Source organism: Oncorhynchus masou, unplaced genomic scaffold (genome assembly GCF_036934945.1).
Source record: "Oncorhynchus masou masou isolate Uvic2021 unplaced genomic scaffold, UVic_Omas_1.1 unplaced_scaffold_1052, whole genome shotgun sequence".
In the NCBI taxonomy this organism is placed as follows: Eukaryota; Metazoa; Chordata; class Actinopteri; order Salmoniformes; family Salmonidae; genus Oncorhynchus; species Oncorhynchus masou.
In genome coordinates this window covers 110,863-129,919 of record NW_027000226.1, presented here as the reverse complement: position 1 = coordinate 129,919, position 19,057 = coordinate 110,863, and the positions used below count along the sequence as shown (strand labels likewise).

At 42.7% G+C, this 19,057-nt stretch overlaps 1 pseudogene; it reads left to right on the top strand.

Annotated features, from left to right (window-relative positions):
* Positions 1-9,036: 9,036 nt before the first annotated feature.
* Positions 9,037-19,057, top strand: part of LOC135528872 (ABC transporter G family member 20-like) — a 56,833-nt pseudogene continuing 46,812 nt past the window's right edge.

The window sequence follows — 19,057 nt, the reverse complement described above, 5'->3', positions numbered from 1 at the left end:
CTACATACTTCGTTGCGCAGAAGGAAGTAACGTCCGTGGCGTAGCTTTTGGCCAGAGAAAGGATTTCGGCCCATATGTCATGTCCTTCTCGAATGCCTTTTTAAGAAATATTCATTGGGAAAATGTTTGATCTCTTTCTCAGAAGTTTCTTTTAACTAATAATATTAAAGAGGTTTAATATAAATGAATCCACAAGTGCTGCCCTACTAAACATGATCTTGAAGTTTATAAAATACATTGATGTTTCTTGTACCTTCTGTAATGACCAACATTACCTTCTGTGGTGGCCAACATGACCTTCTGTGATGATCAACACTACCTTCTGAAATGACTGACATTATCAACATTAACTTCTGTAATGACCAACATTACCTTCTGTAATGACCAACATTACCTTCTGTGATGACCAACATGACCTTCTGTGATGATCAACACTACCTTCTGAAATGACCGACATTACCAACATTACCTTCTGTGATGACCGACATTAACAACATCACCTTCTGTAATGACCAACATGACCTTCTGTAATGACCTACCTTCTGTAATGACCAACATTACCTTCTGTAATGACCAACATGACCTTCTGTAATGACCTACCTTCTGTAATGACCTACCTTCTGTAATGACCTACCTTCTGTAATGACCAACATGACCTTCTGTAATGACCAACATTACCTTCTGTGATGACCAACATTACCTTCTGTGATGACCAACATTACCTTCTGTAATGACCAACATTACCTTCTGTAATGACCAACATGACCTTCTGTGATGACCAACATTACCTTCTGTAATGACCAACATAACCTTTTGTGATGAAAAACATGACCTTCTGTAATGACCTACCTTCTGTAATGACCAACATTACCTTCTGTGATGAACAGCATTACCTTTTGTGATGAAAAACATGACCTTCTGTATTGACCGACATTACCAACATGACCTTCTGTAATGACCTACCTTCTGTAATGACCAACATGATCTTCTGTGATGATCAACATTATCTTCTGTGATGACCAACATTACCTTCTGTGATGACCAACATGGCCTTCTGTGATGACCAACATTACATTCTGTAATTACCTACCTTCTGTAATGACCAACATTACCTTTTGTGATGACCGACATGACCTTCTGTATTGACCGACATTACCAACATGACCTTCTGTAATGACCAACATGACCTTCTGTAATGACCTACCTTCTGTAATGACCAACATGATCTTCTGTGATGATCAACATTACCTTCTGTAATGACCAACATTACCCTCTGTGATGAACAACATTATCTTCTGTGATGACCAACATTACCTTCTGTGATGACCAACATGGCCTTCTGTGATGACCAACATTACATTCTGTAATTACCTACCTTCTGTAATGACCAACATTACCTTTTGTGATGACCGACATGACCTTCTGTATTGACCGACATTACCAACATGACCTTCTGTAATGACCAACATGACCTTCTGTAATGACCTACCTTCTGTAATGACCAACATGACCTTCTGTAATGACCGGGGCGGCAGGGTAGCCTAGTGGTTAGAGCGTTGGACTAGTAACCGGAAGGTTGTGAGTTCAAACCCCCGAGCCGACAAGGTACAAATCTGTCGTTCTGCCCCTGAACAGGCAGTTAACCCACTGTTCCCAGGCCGTCATTGAAGAATAAGAATGTGTTCTTAACTGACTTGCCTGGTTAAATAAAAAAAAAATAAAAAAGGTAAAAATTAACTTGTAAGTCGCTCTGGATAAGAGCGTCTGCTAAATGACTTAAACTTAAACTTAAAACTTAAAACCAACATGACCTTCTGTGATGACCAACATTACCTTCTGTGATGACCAACAGGAGACTGCTTCACATTTAGTTTGGTATTGCTCTTATACCAGGAAGCTGTGGCAAGATATCTGGAGATTGTTTTCGATCATAAACATTTTCCCTTCTACTAGAAAATGTGATATTTGGTTTTAAAAGTATAGCAAAATCTTTCTTCTTAAATCAACCTCATTGGTATTTTATCTCAATTCCATATTCATAAATGTAAATGACAAAAACCTCTTTACTATTTTTGGAATGAAATTGAACAATATATAAAGAACATTTCTTCTTCTGATAACACACACAACCAAAAGGTTGAATGTAGTAACAAGGTGTTGACATAATGTATGGGCTGCATTACTCTGACTGTTTGTTATGTTTGGATACTCTGTTGTGTACTCTGTTTGTTTTTATATATTGTTTTTTTTTTACAATCAAATTAAAAAGACAACTAGGCATATCAGACTACAAATAAGCAGTTTGTTGTCCTGGCAACTGGGAAGAAGTGGACTGATATAAGAAGCATGGAGAATAACAGTAATGTTATTAGTGATGTTATGTGGTTTAGTGTAGGTTGGAGCCAGAAATATGGACTGGAGCCTGGATTTGGACCTATTTAAAATATTGTTAATTGAGATATGTTAAATACACACAAAAACGTGTATTTCTGGAGGAAGCTAAACACTTACTTTTGGTTGTGTATGTGGACATCTGGTCATCGAACATCTCATTCCACCCAATAGTTACAGGGAAGATGAATGAGCCAATTGGAAGCTGGGGATGATTAGGTGTCCATGATGGTATGAGGGCCAGATGGGGAATTTAGCCAGGACACCAGGGTTATCACCCCTACTCTTACAATAAATGCCATTGAATCTTTATTGACCAATTTGTTAGACCAGAGGAAAGAGTGCCTCCTACTAGCCCTCCAACACCACTTCCAGCAGCATCTGGTCTCACATCCAGGGACTGACCCTGCAAACAGCAGTGGGATACAGGGTGGCATGCTGCTGGCCTCTGCTGCACAACAGTGAGTAAACAAACAGCAGTGGGCTACAGGGTGACATGCTGCTGGCCTCTGCTGCACGACAGTGAGTAAACAAACAGCAGTGGGCTACAGGGTGGCATGCTGCTGGCCTCTGCTGCACGACAGTGAGTAAACAAACAGCAGTGGGCTACAGGGTGGCATGCTGCTGGCGTCTGCTGCACGACAGTGAGTAAACAAACAGCAGTGGGATACAGGGTGGCATGCTGCTGGCCTCTGCTGCACGACAGTGAGTAAACAAACAGCAGTGGGCTACAGGGTGGCATGCTGCTGGCCTCTGCTGCACGACAGTGAGTAAACAAACAGCAGTGGGACACAGGGTGACATGCTGCTGGCCTCTGCTGCACGACAGTGAGTAAACAAACAGCAGTGGGCTACAGGGTGGCATGCTGCTGGCCTCTGCTGCACGACAGTGAGTAAACAAACAGCAGTGGGCTACAGGGTGACATGCTGCTGGCCTCTGCTGCACGACAGTGAGTAAACAAACAGCAGTGGGCTACAGGGTGGCATGCTGCTGGCCTCTGCTGCACGACAGTGAGTAAACAAACAGCAGTGGGCTACAGGGTGGCATGCTGCTGGCGTCTGCTGCACGACAGTGAGTAAACAAACAGCAGTGGGCTACAGGGTGGCATGCTGCTGGCGTCTGCTGCACGACAGTGAGTAAACAAACAGCAGTGGGCTACAGGGTGGCATGCTGCTGGCGTCTGCTGCACGACAGTGAGTAAACAAACAGCAGTGGGCTACAGGGTGGCATGCTGCTGGCGTCTGCTGCACGACAGTGAGTAAACAAACAGCAGTGGGCTACAGGGTGGCATACTGCTGGCCTCTGCTGCACGACAGTGAGTAAACAAACAGCAGTGGGCTACAGGGTGGCATGCTGCTGGCCTCTGCTGCACGACAGTGAGTAAACAAACAGCAGTGGGCTACAGGGTGGCATGCTGCTGGCCTCTGCTGCACAACAGTGAGTAAACAAACAGCATATGACTGGGGACGCCCGGTAAGCTTCATAGTGAAACATTGTGACAGTTGAAGTGAACAACTTGATCTTCTTCATCTCCTAATGTATTGCACAAGTTGACCGCAGGTATTTACTTAAAAAGTAGATACAAATATTCAAATGTTTTAAAATAAACTTCAAATAAATAGTTACGATGGTATTTAAAAAACAAACATCCCGTGGCTTTTTCCAAATACCCCGGTATACAACACACCGCCCAAGCCTACTTGGCACCTGGAAGTGCACCTCAATAAGCTAAAGAGGATCCTCTTTCCATTGGCTCGGTGCAGCAAGCTCTTCCCTTGGTTGCCTTGCCTACGTGACCCCTCTGACAGATGCGGGTCAGTCGGCGCGGTACATGGCTGCTCAGAATGGACACCTGGATGTGGTCCAACTCCTTGAAACAGACGCTGACCCCGAACAAGCCAGCTGACGGCCTCTCTATGTCCTGTCCTCTATACTCAGGTAACACACACACAACAGAAGGACTTCGTCAACCTTCTTAGAAGTTTTACACCAAATGTTATTGGATGGTCTGTGTAGCTGTAGACGCTGGACACACAGATATGGTGGAGTTGCTGGTTCGGGAAGGGGGAGAGTTCAACGGAACATACACAAGACACTGTGGCTCCAAGAGATCCTGCCCTCATCAGGCTGCTCTTAAGGTAAACAGACATATATACACACACACACACACACACACACACACACACAGAACAGATATGGTTCTACATTCTGACCTGTTGTGAATCAGAGATGCAGTATATCCTCAAACACAGGGGCATACCCAGACCAGAGCAGCCGAGCAGGAGCCTCTCCAGACCAGAGCAGCCGAGCGGGAGCCTCTCCAGACCAGAGCAGCCAAGCGGGAGCCTCTCCAGACCAGAGCAGCAGGGGTAGCCCTGTGAAGGGTAATTGGAAGGGCAGCTGTAGCCCTGTGAAGGCTAGGATGGAGGTGCAGGGGTAGCCCTGTGAAGGCTAGGTCGGAGGGGCTGGGGTAGCCCTGTGAAGGTTAGGTTAGAGGGGCAGGGGTAGCCCTGTGAAGGTTAGGTTGGAGGGGCAGGGGTAGCCCTGTGAAGGTTAGGTTGGAGGGGCAGGGGTAGCCCTGTGAAGGTTAGGTTGGAGGGGCAGGGGTAGCCCTGTGAAGGTTAGGTTGGAGGGGCAGGGGTAGCCCTGTGAAGGCTAGGTAACACACAATAACATTTACACATTACATTTTTGTCATTCAGCAGATGCTATTTAGTGTGACATATTTGAATTCCAAAGTGTGTGTGTGTGTGTGTGTGTCCTCTCTCTCTGTCTCTATCTAGAGTGTGTAGCCTCTCTCATCTCTGCAGGCTGTGCGGGTCAGGGAAGAGTTGGGTTCAGTGGTTCTGCTGCAGACCGATGTGGTGCAGCAGCTTCCTCTTCCCTCCCTACTGAAGACACACCTCCGGTTGAGAGACATCCCACCAACCCTCACCGGAAGTCCCCGTCACACAGAGGGGCGGTTTAGACAGGCATGACCAAAAACGATATAGTTGATGCACACCTTTTTATTTTGTTACTCCCATTGGAAAAAGTATTGTCTCATCTGAAATTTTCGGACACATAATCTTAATTAATTTGGCCTAAGGCACTTTTCTGTTGATATTATGTAAATTAATTGTCTCTGTTTTGTGTGGTCAGATGTTACTGAACATGTTTTACATGTTTGTATGATTGCCTGTATTGTTTGCATTTGATGCTTGCTAATAAAACAAAGTATTGGTCTGTTTTCAGACAACTTTCCTATAGTTCCCTTTCCTTCACCAGTAGATGGAGATAGTAGCCTATTGATTTTAGTGAGGCCATCTGCTGGGGAGCTGAGGCTGGATGCATCTCCCGCCAACCGACGACCATGGCCTCTGAGGCAGCAGCCGCGGATGATGCTGCGACGACAGGAGGACCGCCCGAATGCACCGAGATGGAGGAGCAGGTATGCAACGTTTGTAAACCGGCAAAGCTGGATACATGGGGGCATTATTTAGTGAGGTGTTTTATGGAAGATCTGACAATGCAATACGGCTAACGCTGATATGTATATGCTGAAATAACTCCATAGACAATTAGCATTCCAGAAAAAAAGCACCATAGGCCCAGTAAACAGGGACATCCTTAGGATGTGGGAAAATATAGTGATGGAATAAAAGGAGACGCGTGTTTGAATTCCGTTCCTGTGGGCATAAAATGGAATGTCTGGTGCAGAGTGGAAGTGCACTGCGGCGTTTATAAAAGAAGCATTGATTTGAAATGACGTGAAAACCTAGCAGCTGTCTATACGGGCATGGAGCCAACCGATGTATAAAAATAGCCAGGCACCAACACGCATCACAGGTCATGCATGCATGACGCTTTCGCTGCCGAATTCATGGTCAATTGTAGGATAAATGCGCTAGTTGGGCGAACCGACAGAGTCCGACATGCTCCGTTTTGGAGGTGCAGTGAAGCGGAAGTTGTCAGGCTCTCTGTAAGGTAGTTTTTGTCTACAAAATGATTGGAGAGCGAACGCTTGTTCTATATTCTGTATCGGATTGTGATGATAGCAGACGGGCTAAATTAGCTTTGGATAAATGCACTGCTGATTCACGAAAGAGCGAACCGGCACCAGTTGGAATGTTATTGCGCCTATAAATTAATTTGTTGTTCCATTTACAACAGAATATATGGCTGCTCCGTTTCTTACGATGGGAGTCCCGCTGCCGTATATAGGCCACCTAAACTGAAGAAAATCATAGGAAGGTGTCGTGGTAGGAGTGTCGTGGTTTGTTTTTCTAGTTTATCATTTGTCTCGCTAATTCTCTGTTAATGTAATTTAGTAGTAGAATAACAGGTGCATGTGTTCCAGAGAGAGACTTCTCCCTTCTCGAAACCCAACCTGCTCTACCACGTTGCAATATAACCTACCTACACCGTTGGCTAGGCAGACACACACAGACTACAGTGCAGGTGGCTACATTGTTGCTCTTCATCCCCAGTAGGCTACTAAACGTCTCCTTGAGGAGAAGGACTATTTCAGGTGAGTCTCTGTCACAATGTTGGACAAGCTGTTATTCCTAGTTGGCTAAATTAAGCATTCAGCTTGAGTTTTCGTGTTTTTATATTTTTTGTGATTGTCCCTCTTTCAAAGATTAGGTAGGTTAAACGTATAGTACAGTATCAGTGGGTATCTGATATAATAACGACAAATCGGTGTGACGCTCGTCGTTAGCATCAAATGTAGCCTACCTGGCTTCCAATTGATTCTCTCAATTTAAAGTAATCAGGTGAACACAGTAGTTTACTTCAACATCTTGTTGGATGGCTCAAATGATACTTTAAAAAAAAAAATCTTATTTTTATGGAGCTTCTTTAAACTTGAACTGGAGTCTTTAATCTGTTAATATCAAGTATTTCAGATCATTTGCGGTCTGCAATTTGATTAATAAAAACGTTGAACTTCAAGCAGAAAGAAAAGAACCATGGACAAATTCCCTTACAGTGAATGAATACGTCTGTCTGTGTAGATGTGCTTTATAATGTGTCACTTATCAATATCCTATATTACAACGTTATTACAGCACAACAGTGTCCTGGCTATTACTATTATAACGATAGTACAGGTCTGTACATATGCTGCCATGTGGCATTGTGTCAAAGAAGGTGACCTTGATCGAATGAGTCAGATTACGGAGTGGTTTCCCTCTAATCTCCCAACGGTGGAATGAAAGATGCTGGATTATGTGAGGGAGAAGGGAAGCCAACACAGAGAAAGGGAGACAAACAAGGGAAGCCAACACAGAGAAAGGAGAATGAAACAGGGGAAGCCAACACAGAGAAAGGGAGAATGAAACAGGGGAAGCCAGCACAGAGAAAGGGAGAATGAAACAGGGGAAGCCAACACAGAGAAAGGGAGAATGAAACAGGGGAAGCCAACACAGAGAAAGGGAGACAAACAAGGGAAGCCAACACAGAGAAATGGAGAATGAAACAGGGGAAGCCAACCTAGAGAAAGGGAGAATGAAACAGGGGAAGCCAGCACAGAGAAAGGGAGACAAACAAGGGACGCCAACACAGAGAAAGGGAGAATGAAACAGGAGACAGGAGGCAGGGATTAAAGATGATTTTGACCCAGGGTGCGTCCCAAATGGTACCCTATTCCCTATATAGACCACTATATCCCTATGGGCCTTGGTGAAAAGTAGTGCACTACGTAGGGAATAGGGTGCCAGTGTGGGTTGCTCTACGACCTAGATTCAATGCAGGCCAAGTTACAGGCACGCCACCACCAGACCTGGGTTCATATTCTGTTTTGATCTCTCTCAAATACTTTGATCGTTTGCTTTAGCCTACCTGGAGTGCCAGATGGGCAGGGTTTACAGTTGTGGGACTATTATATTGGTCCCATTAAACCAGGCAAGATCAATCAAGCACAGAGAAAGCATTTCAAATGATTGTCAAATAATATTTCAACACAGGTCTGCTACATGACACAGACAGATTCATGGCAGCGACTTGCTGAGAAGATGTCATTTAGTTCACATTCTGTTGTCCGTAATGAGCAAGTCCTTAGTTGGTCTGCATCCCAAATGACAACCAATTTTCCATATAGTGCACTACTTTTGACCAGGGTCCTATATGGGCTCTGGCCAAAGATAATGCACTACTTTTGACCAGGGTCCTATATGGGCTCTGGCCAAAGATAGTGCACTACTTTTGACCAGGGTCCTATATGGGCTCTGGTCAAATGTAGTGCACTACGTCTGGAATATGGTTGTGCCCTTTGTAACGCAGCCTGGTGTGTTTTCCCTGTATGTGCTACTGCGTCTGTTTCAGCAACGAGTCCCTTAATGGCATAGGTAATAGTAACACTTGCCCTGTAACCATAGTCGCCGGTTCACGTCCTGCCCCGGCTGTTCTCCCCCAATTGCTACTTGGGCTGCAACATTCGGGTAACTTTCCCCAAATTCCCAGGTTTTCATGAAACCCTGGTTGGAGGATTCCTGGATTTCCTGCCTATTCCTTCCTGATTCCATGAATCTTCTAACTGGGGTTTCTGGAAAACATGGGAATTTTGGGAAAGAAACCCTAATCACAACACTGGGCCATAATGCTGTGAAGGGGGTGATTGATTTTTTTAACTTGTTTTTCTTCTTCCAGTTGGCGGAGGGAAGGATGAAGGCAGACGAGGAAGCTCCTCCCCCTCCCCGGGGCTGGGGGTTCGGCGATCCGGTGTCGGGAAGTGTGTCGGTCGTACGGGAACTCAAAGTCCTGAGTAATCTCAACTTGACCGTGCCACAGGGACAGATGTGAGTAAACCATATTGACACTACAACTTTACCCAGTCCTAACCCTAACCTTACACCATGACACTAACCTCAGTAGTGCGTACTGCCCTGTGGGGTATTCAATCAGAAAAGGTTGTCCTGAGTGTCCAGGATAAGTCAAAACACCATTTCACCCCGCAGTAAGACAGAGCATGTTAATATCGCTAATAAGTAATGGACTTACATGGTATTAATATGTAATGGACTTATGTAATGGACTTACATGTTATTAATATGTAATGTTCTTACATGTTATTAATATGTAATGTTCTTACATGTTATTAATATGTAATGATCTTACATGTTATTAATATGTAATGTTCTTACATGTTATTAATATGTGCTGGTCTTACATGTTATTAATATGTAATGGTCTTTTATGTTATTAATATGTAATGATCTTACATGTTATTAATATGTAATTGTGTTTTTGTCCACACACTGATGATAGCCTAACAGCTGAAATGTTTGTTGCCTCAACAGTAGTGGCTGAATATTGTCCTTTGACAGTTGTAACAACTGAATACTTTCTCTTCAGCACAATTCTCTTTCTTATAAAGTATTGTTGTTTCAACATCTCTCTCCCTTAGTGGCAGGTGACGTGAGCTCCACTGACACACAGCTCAATTAGATTTGATTTACACAGAGCCTCAGATTCCATTACAAAGGGCCCTGGGTCTGAACCTAATGAAAAGCCGGAGTAGGGCGACAGGGTGGTGAACACTCAGAGAAGGAGGAGTAGGGTGGTAAACACTCAGAGAAGTAGGAGTAGGGTGACAGGGTGGTAAACACTCAGAGAAGGAGGAGTAGGGTGACAGGGTGGTAAATACTCAGAGAAGGAGGAGTAGGGTGGTGAACACTCAGAGGAGGAGGAGTAGGGTGGTAAACACTCAGAGAAGGAGGAGGAGTAGGGTGGTGAACACTCAGAGAAGGAGGAGTAGGGTGGTAAACACTCAGAGAAGTAGGAGTAGGGTGACAGGGTGGTAAACACTCAGAGAAGGAGGAGTAGGGTGGTAAACACTCAGAGAAGTAGGAGTAGGGTGACAGGGTGGTAAACACTCAGAGAAGGAGGAGTAGGGTGACAGGGTGGTAAATACTCAGAGAAGGAGGAGTAGGGTGGTGAACACTCAGAGGAGGAGGAGTAGGGTGGTAAACACTCAGAGAAGGAGGAGGAGTAGGGTGGTGAACACTCAGAGAAGGAGGAGTAGGGTGGTAAACACTCAGAGAATGAGGAGGAGTAGGGTGGTAAACACTCAGAGAAGGATGAGGAGTAGGGTGGTGAACACTCAGAGAAGGAGGAGGAGTAGGGTGGTGAACACTCAGAAAAGGAGGAGTAGGGTGACAAGGTGGACTGTAGAAAGAAAATAATATAAGAAATAGATTAAGAAAACCCAGTAAAATAAACATCTACAGTATTTAATGAAGAGCCTCTTGTTGATGTTGAAACTATCTTTCTCTTTCCTCTCTTTCTCTCGCTCTCTTAGTCTTTCTGTCTTTGTCTGTTTTTGTTTCTCTTTCTCCCTTCCTTTTCTTTCTCTCTGTTCCCCCCCTCTCTCTCTCTCTCACACACACACACACACACACACACACACACACACACACACACACACACACACACACACACACACACACACACACACACACACACACACACACACAAAGACAACTGCTTAATCTGCGTTATTCTGTGAGTTGAGTGGACTTCAAAAGCACAAGAATTTGAGCAAATGAGTTAAAGTTTGTTTTATTGAACTTTGCTCGAAGTGAGCTGCATTTGAACAAGCTTGTTTCGTAAAATTACTAATTCATGTTTGCTCAAAACCACACACATCATTACAATATTGCCCACCATGCTCTTGCAGGTTGATTTTCAGAATAGTTTGTTTCAATACCTGTTTTGTTAATGTAGCACACACAGTTGTTGGTGGATTAGTTTTATGCTACACAAACATACATAACATAACAGATGTTTCTAAACCAATCCAATCTGTTCGTAGTTGCACCTGTTAATGAGATGGCTGTTCCAGGTAAGATGATTTAGGTGGTCTCAATAATCTTCCCTACCCCTGCAGTCATCCTCAATGCAGGTTGCGCATTAATTCAAAGTTCCAGTTGTTGAATATCCTTACTCTGGCTGGATTCTAATAGGAATTACACATCACTTTTCAAGCCAGCATAATATTACTTACAGGCTTGATGTGGTGTGTAAAACAGGAGTTTCAAACAACTGTGTTAGGGTGTAACTTAACTTGGAAGGCATTATGATTTATGGTCATAAAGAATAGAATTATAAAGATAACATTCACTTGGTGAAGGCTACAGGAATGAAAGCCATTCAACAACCATGTCTCTGTCATTAACAAATACAGTCATGGGTGGTAACTACAATTCACTGGAAAAGGCAAGGCACACTGGGAAATATGCAAATACATTCTCAGATTTAATTGTATGTTTTTACTGAACCTAAAATGTACAGTTGAGTGAACATACAATTCAACTTGAGAATTTCTGTAGGGTCAGCCAATATGCCAAAAATGTTGAACAAACTCACAATCCTCTTGCAGCGTTACAAAAGTATGTTGAATCAACATATGTTTCTTTTTACAGTGCGGTACTGTTATTCTGTGTTGTATTTCTCCACAGTATCATTTGCACTCTGCTTAAAACCTAATGATACTCTCTACCTTCAAACTGAACTTTAATCAGAGACTGATTTAGACCTGGGACACCAGGTCCTTGCAATTAATGATCAGGGAGAACAGAAAACCAGCATGCTCCCGGACCTCGTAGGGTCAGAGTTGAATACCCCTGATCTAAACCTTACATAAAGTAGACAATGTAATTGGGTTCTTGCATATATAAATTACATTTAACATGGATTCCCACGTGAATCATGCATCAATGTCATTGGAAGTTTTATGTGAGTTATGCTTAAGAGTCAGACCATACTGAGTTATACAGATTACATACTGAACTATCATACTGTCATATCAGACTATACTGTCATACTGTACTGGCATATCATACTATCATAATATGATATACCATGATATACTACCATACTGTACTATCATATCATATGATACTATCATACTATACTGTCATACTATACTGGCATATCATACTATCATAATATGATATACCATGATATACTACCATACTATACTATCATATCATACGATACTATCATATCATACAATACTATCATACTGTACTATCATATCATACGATACTATCATACTGTACTATCAGATCATACTATCATATCATACTGTACTATCATATCATACTATACTATCATACTATCATAGCATACGATACTATCATACTATACTATCATATCATACGATACTATCATACTGTACTATCATATCATACTATACTATCATATCATACTATCGTACTATACTATCATACTATACTATACTATCATATCTTACTATACTGTCATACTATACTTTCGTATCATACTATACTATAATACTATGATATACTATCATACTATACTATCATATCAAACTATACTATCATACTATACTATCACACTATACTATCGTATCATACTATCATACTGTAGTAATATGTATGATTTAGTGCGAATGTTCTTCCTGTTATCTTACAGCTACGGCCTGCTGGGTCCGAGTGGGTGTGGGAAGACCACACTGTTGAAATGCATTGTGGGAACACTGAAGATCTCCCGAGGGCACATCAGCGTGTTGGGGAAGCCGCCCGCATTTCCTGGTCACCAGGTCCCTGGGAGGATGGTGGGGTACATGCCACAGGTAAACTGTTAACTTATAGGTACACAACATACCACAGGTAAATAGATTCATAGATGACGCAATCTCTATCGCACTCCACACTGCACTTTCCCACCTGGACAAGAGGAACACCTATGTGAGAATGCTGTTCATAGACTACAGCTCAGCGTTCAACACCATAGTGCCCTCCAAGCTCATCACTAAACTCAGAACCCTGGGACTGAACACCTCCCTCTGCAACTGGATCCTGGAATTCCTGATGGGCTGCCCCCAGGTGGTGAGGGTAGGTAACAACACATTGATCCTCCACACTGATCCTCAACACGGGGGTCCCTCAGGGGTACGTGCTTAGTCCCCTCCTGTACTTCCAGTTCACCCACACCTGCGTGGCCGCGCACGACTCCAACACCATCATTAAGTTTGCTGACGACACAACGGTGGTTGGCCTGATCACCGACGACGACGTCAACAAGACAAATTAGCTGATAATGGACTACAGGAAATAGAGTGCTGAGCTTCAATTTCCTTGGTGTTCGCGTCACTAAGTAATAATTATGGTCCACACACACCAACACAGTCATGAAAAAGGCACGACAACTCCTCTCTCACCTCAGGAGGCTAATAATATTTAGCATGGGCCCTCAGATCCTCAAAAAGTTCTACAGCTGCAACATTGAGAGCATCTTGACTTGTTGCATCACTGCTTGGTATGGCAACTGCTTGGCATCCGACCTCAAGGCACTACAGAGGGTAGTGCAGACGGTCCCAGTACTTCACCGGGGCAGAGCTCCCTGCCATCCAGGACCTCTATACCAGGCGGTGTCAGAAGAAGACCCTAAATATTGTAAAAGACTCCAGCCACCCATGCCATAGACTGTTCTCTCTGCTACCGCAAGGCAAGCGGTGCCGATGCACCAAGTCTAGAACCAACAGGACCCTGAACAGCTGCTACCCCAAAGCCATAAGACTGCTAGTTAGTTAGTAGTTAACTAGTTAAATAGTTTACCAATTGCTACCCGGACAATCTGCATTGACCCTTTTTTCACTAACTATTTTGACTCATCATGTACGCTGCTGCTACTGTTTATTATCTATCCTGTTGCCTAGTCCCTTTACCCCTACCTATATGTACATATCTACCTCAATTACCCATCGACCCGATACTGGTAACCCCGTGTATATAGCTAAATTATCGTTACTCATTGTATTTATTCCTCGTGTTATAATTGTTCTATTTTTCTCTCTGCATTGTTGGGAAGGGCCCCATAAGTGAGCATTTCACTGTTAGTCTACACCTGTTGTTTACGAAGCATGTGACAAATAAGATTTGATTTGATTTGACAGATGCATAAACCTCAGTTCCAAATGGACTCCTAACCTTTTAGACACTATGGAAGTGTATTGACATATGACTATAAATACCATGACAACCTGATATGTCAACATAACGTACTGTAGCAAAACACACCATTTTAATTTGTCTCGTCATTTAGTTCTTGTCTATCTTCAATTAAAATTTGTATAGAAAACGTTTAGTGTTTTTACCTTTCTCACCTTTGTAATAAATGTGCTGTATAAATAAAGTTTGATTTGATATCAACACAACACATACCATGACATAACATTGTGTTTCTCCTTTAGGACCTGGCGTTGTACAATGAGTTTACCATCAGTGACACCCTGACGTTCTTCGGAAGGATCCACGGCCTGTCAGCTACGGACACCCAGGCACGCATGGACTTCCTGGTGGACTTCCTGGACTTACCTCAGAAGAGCAAACTAGTCCGAAATCTCAGGTAACACAACCGTGTCAACACAGTGGTGTCAAACATAGGGGCCCATTAAATATGGCCCACGGATGGGTTGGATTTATATCATTGTTCATTTATTTGTTTTAATTAGGGGGAAAACAATCTCAATACACATTCAAATAACAAAACCCAAATGGAAACTATGTGTAAATGATAATGTACCTACATCTATAGTCTCTTCACTCTGTTCAGCTTGATAACAGTCATCTATAGTCTCTACACTCTGTCCAGCTTGATAACAGTCATCTATAGTCTCTACACTCTGTCCAGCTTGATAACAGTCATCTATAGTCTCTACACTCTGTCCAGCTTGATAACAGTCATCTATAGCCTCTACACTCTGTCCAGCTTGATAACAGTCATCTATAGTCTCTACACTCTGTCCAGCTTGATAACAGTCATCTATAGTCTCTTCACTCTGTCCAGCTTGATAACAGTCATCTATAGTCTCTACACTCTGTCCAGCTTGATAACAGTCATCTATAGTCTCTTCACTCTGTCCAGCTTGATAACAGTCATCTATAGTCTCTACACACTGTCCAGCTGGATAACAGTCATCTATAGCCTCGAGATAACAGTCATCTATAGTCTCTAGATAACAGTCATCTATAGTCTCTACACTCTGTCCAGCTTGATAACAGTCATCTATAGTCTCTAGATAACAGTCATCTATAGTCTCTAGATAACAGTCATCTATAGTCTCTTCACTATGTCCAGCTGGATAACAGTCATCTATAGTCTCGAGATAACAGTCATCTATAGTCTCTAGATAACAGTCATCTATAGTCTCTACACTCTGTCCAGCTTGATAACAGTCATCTATAGTCTCTTCACTCTGTCCAGCTTGATAACAGTCATCTATAGTCTCTAGATAACAGTCATCTATAGTCTCTAGATAACAGTCATCTATAGTCTCTACACTCTGTCCAGCTTGATAACAGTCATCTATAGTCTCTTCACTCTGTCCAGCTTGATAACAGTCATCTATAGTCTCTACACTCTGTCCAGCTTGGTAACAGTCATCTATAGTCTCTACACTCTGTCCAGCTTGATAACAGTCATCTATAGTTTCTTCAATCTGTCCAGCTTGATAACAGTCATCTATAGTCTCTACACTCTGTCCAGCTTGATAACAGTCATCTATAGCCTCTACACTCTGTCCAGCTTGATAACAGTCATCTATAGTCTCTACACTCTGTCCAGCTTGATAACAGTCATCTATAGTCTCTACACTCTGTCCAGCTTGATAACAGTCATCTATAGTCTCGCGATAACAGTCATCTATAGTCTCTAGATAACAGTCATCTATAGTCTCTACACTCTGTCCAGCTTGATAACAGTCATCTATAGTCTCTTCACTCTGTCCAGCTTGATAACAGTCATCTATAGTCTCTACACTCTGTCCAGCTTGATAACAGTCATCTATAGTCTCTACACTCTGTCCAGCTTGATAACAGTCATCTATAGTCTCTTCACTCTGTCCAGCTTGATAACAGTCATCTATAGTCTCTACACTCTGTCCAGCTTGATAACAGTCATCTATAGTCTCTTCACTCTGTCCAGCTTGATAACAGTCATCTATAGTCTCTACACTCTGTCCAGCTTGATAACAGTCATCTATAGTCTCTACACTCTGTCCAGCTTGATAACAGTCATCTATAGTCTCGCGATAACAGTCATCTATAGTCTCTAGATAACAGTCATCTATAGTCTCTACACTCTGTCCAGCTTGATAACAGTCATCTATAGTCTCTTCACTCTGTCCAGCTTGATAACAGTCATCTATAGTCTCTACACTCTGTCCAGCTTGATAACAGTCATCTATAGTCTCTACACTCTGTCCAGCTTGATAACAGTCATCTATAGTCTCTACACTCTGTCCAGCTTGATAACAGTCATCTATAGCCTCTACACTCTGTCCAGCTTGATAACAGTCATCTATAGTCTCTACACTCTGTCCAGCTTGATAACAGTCATCTATAGTCTCTACACTCTGTCCAGCTTGATAACAGTCATCTATAGTCTCTACACTCTGTCCAGCTTGATAACAGTCATCTATAGTCTCTACACTCTGTCCAGCTTGATAACAGTCATCTATAGTCTCGCGATAACAGTCATCTATAGTCTCTAGATAACAGTCATCTATAGTCTCTACACTCTGCCCAGCTTGATAACAGTCATCTATAGTCTCTTCACTCTGTCCAGCTTGATAACAGTCATCTATAGTCTCTAGATACCAGTCATCTATAGTCTCTAGATAACAGTCATCTATAGTCTCTACACTCTGTCCAGCTTGATAACAGTCATCTATAGTCTCTTCACTCTGTCCAGCTTGATAACAGTCATCTATAGTCTCTACACTCTGTCCAGCTTGATAACAGTCATCTATAGTCTCTACACTCTGTCCAGCTTGATAACAGTCATCTATAGTCTCTTCACTCTGTCCAGCTTGATAACAGTCATCTATAGTCTCTACACTCTGTCCAGCTTGATAACAGTCATCTATAGTCTCTACACTCTGTCCAGCTTGATAACAGTCATCTATAGTCTCTACACTCTGTCCAGCTTGATAACAGTCATCTATAGTCTCTACACTCTGTCCAGCTTGATAACAGTCATCTATAGTCTCTACACTCTGTCCAGCTTGATAACAGTCATCTATAGTCTCTACACTCTGTCCAGCTTGATAACAGTCATCTATAGTCTCTACACTCTGTCCAGCTTGATAACAGTCATCTATAGTCTCTACACTCTGTACAGCTTGATAACAGTCATCTATAGTCTCTACACTCTGTCCAGCTTGATAACAGTCATCTATAGCCTCTACACTCTGTCCAGCTTGATAACAGTCATCTATAGTCTCTACACACTGTCCAGCTTGATAACAGTCATCTATAGTTTCTACACTCTGTCCAGCTTGATAACAGTCATCTATAGTCTCTACACTCTGTCCAGCTTGATAACAGTCATCTATAGTCTCTACACTCTGTCCAGCTTGATAACAGTCATCTATAGTCTCTTCACTCTGTCCAGCTTGATAACAGTCATCTATAGTCTCTACACTCTGTCCAGCTTGATAACAGTCATCTATAGTCTCTACACTCTGTCCAGCTTGATAACAGTCATCTATAGTCTCTACACTCTGTCCAGCTTGATAACAGTCATCTATAGTCTCTACACTCTGTCCAGCTTGATAACAGTCATCTATGGTCTCTACACTCTGTCCAGCTTGATAACAGTCATCTATAGTCTCTACACTCTGTCCAGCTTGATAACAGTCATCTATAGTCTCTACACTCTGTCCAGCTTGATAACAGTCATCTATAGTCTCTACACTCTGTACAGCTTGATAACAGTCATCTATAGTCTCTACACTCTGTCCAGCTTGATAACAGTCATCTATAGCCTCTACACTCTGTCCAGCTTGATAACAGTCATCTATAGTCTCTACACACTGTCCAGCTTGATAACAGTCATCTATAGTTTCTACACTCTGTCCAGCTTGATAACAGTCATCTATAGTCTCTACACTCTGTCCAGCATGATAACAGTCATCTATAGTTTCTACACTCTGTCCAGCTTGATAACAGTCATCTATAGTCTCTTCACTCTGTCCAGCTTGATAACAGTCATCTATAGCCTCTACACTCTGTCCAGCTTGATAACAGTCATCTATAGTCTCTACACTCTGTCCAGCTTGATAACAGTCATCTATAGTCTCTACACTCTGTCCAGCTTGATAACAGTCATCTATAGTCTCTACACTCTGTCCAGCTTGATAACAGTCATCTATAGTCTCTTCACTCTGTCCAGCTGAGTGAATCTAAACAGAAGTTATACAGTCAGGTGCATAAAACACTCCAAAAGCGATGTATAAAGGACTATATATTTTTTAAATGTTGACGTTAAGTAAATATGACACATTTTAAATGCGTCACTCCGGACCTCTGTGAAGAGCGTATGGGACCTGCAAGATGTTATGGTCCACGTTCATTTGGCGTGGGATAGTTTCCTGTTGCCCATGACGTTCATTTGGCCTGGGATAGTTTCCTGTTGCCCATGACGTTCATTTGGCCTGGGATAGTTTCCTGTTGCCCATGACGTTCATTTGGCCTGGGATAGTTTCCTGTTGCCCATGACGTTCATTTGGCCTGGGATAGTTTCCTGTTGCCCATGATGTTCATTTGGTCTGGGATAGTTTCCTGTTGCCCATGATGTTCATTTGGTCTGGGATAGTTTCCTGTTGCCCATGACGTTCATTTGGTCTGGGATAGTTTCCTGTTGCCCATGATGTTCA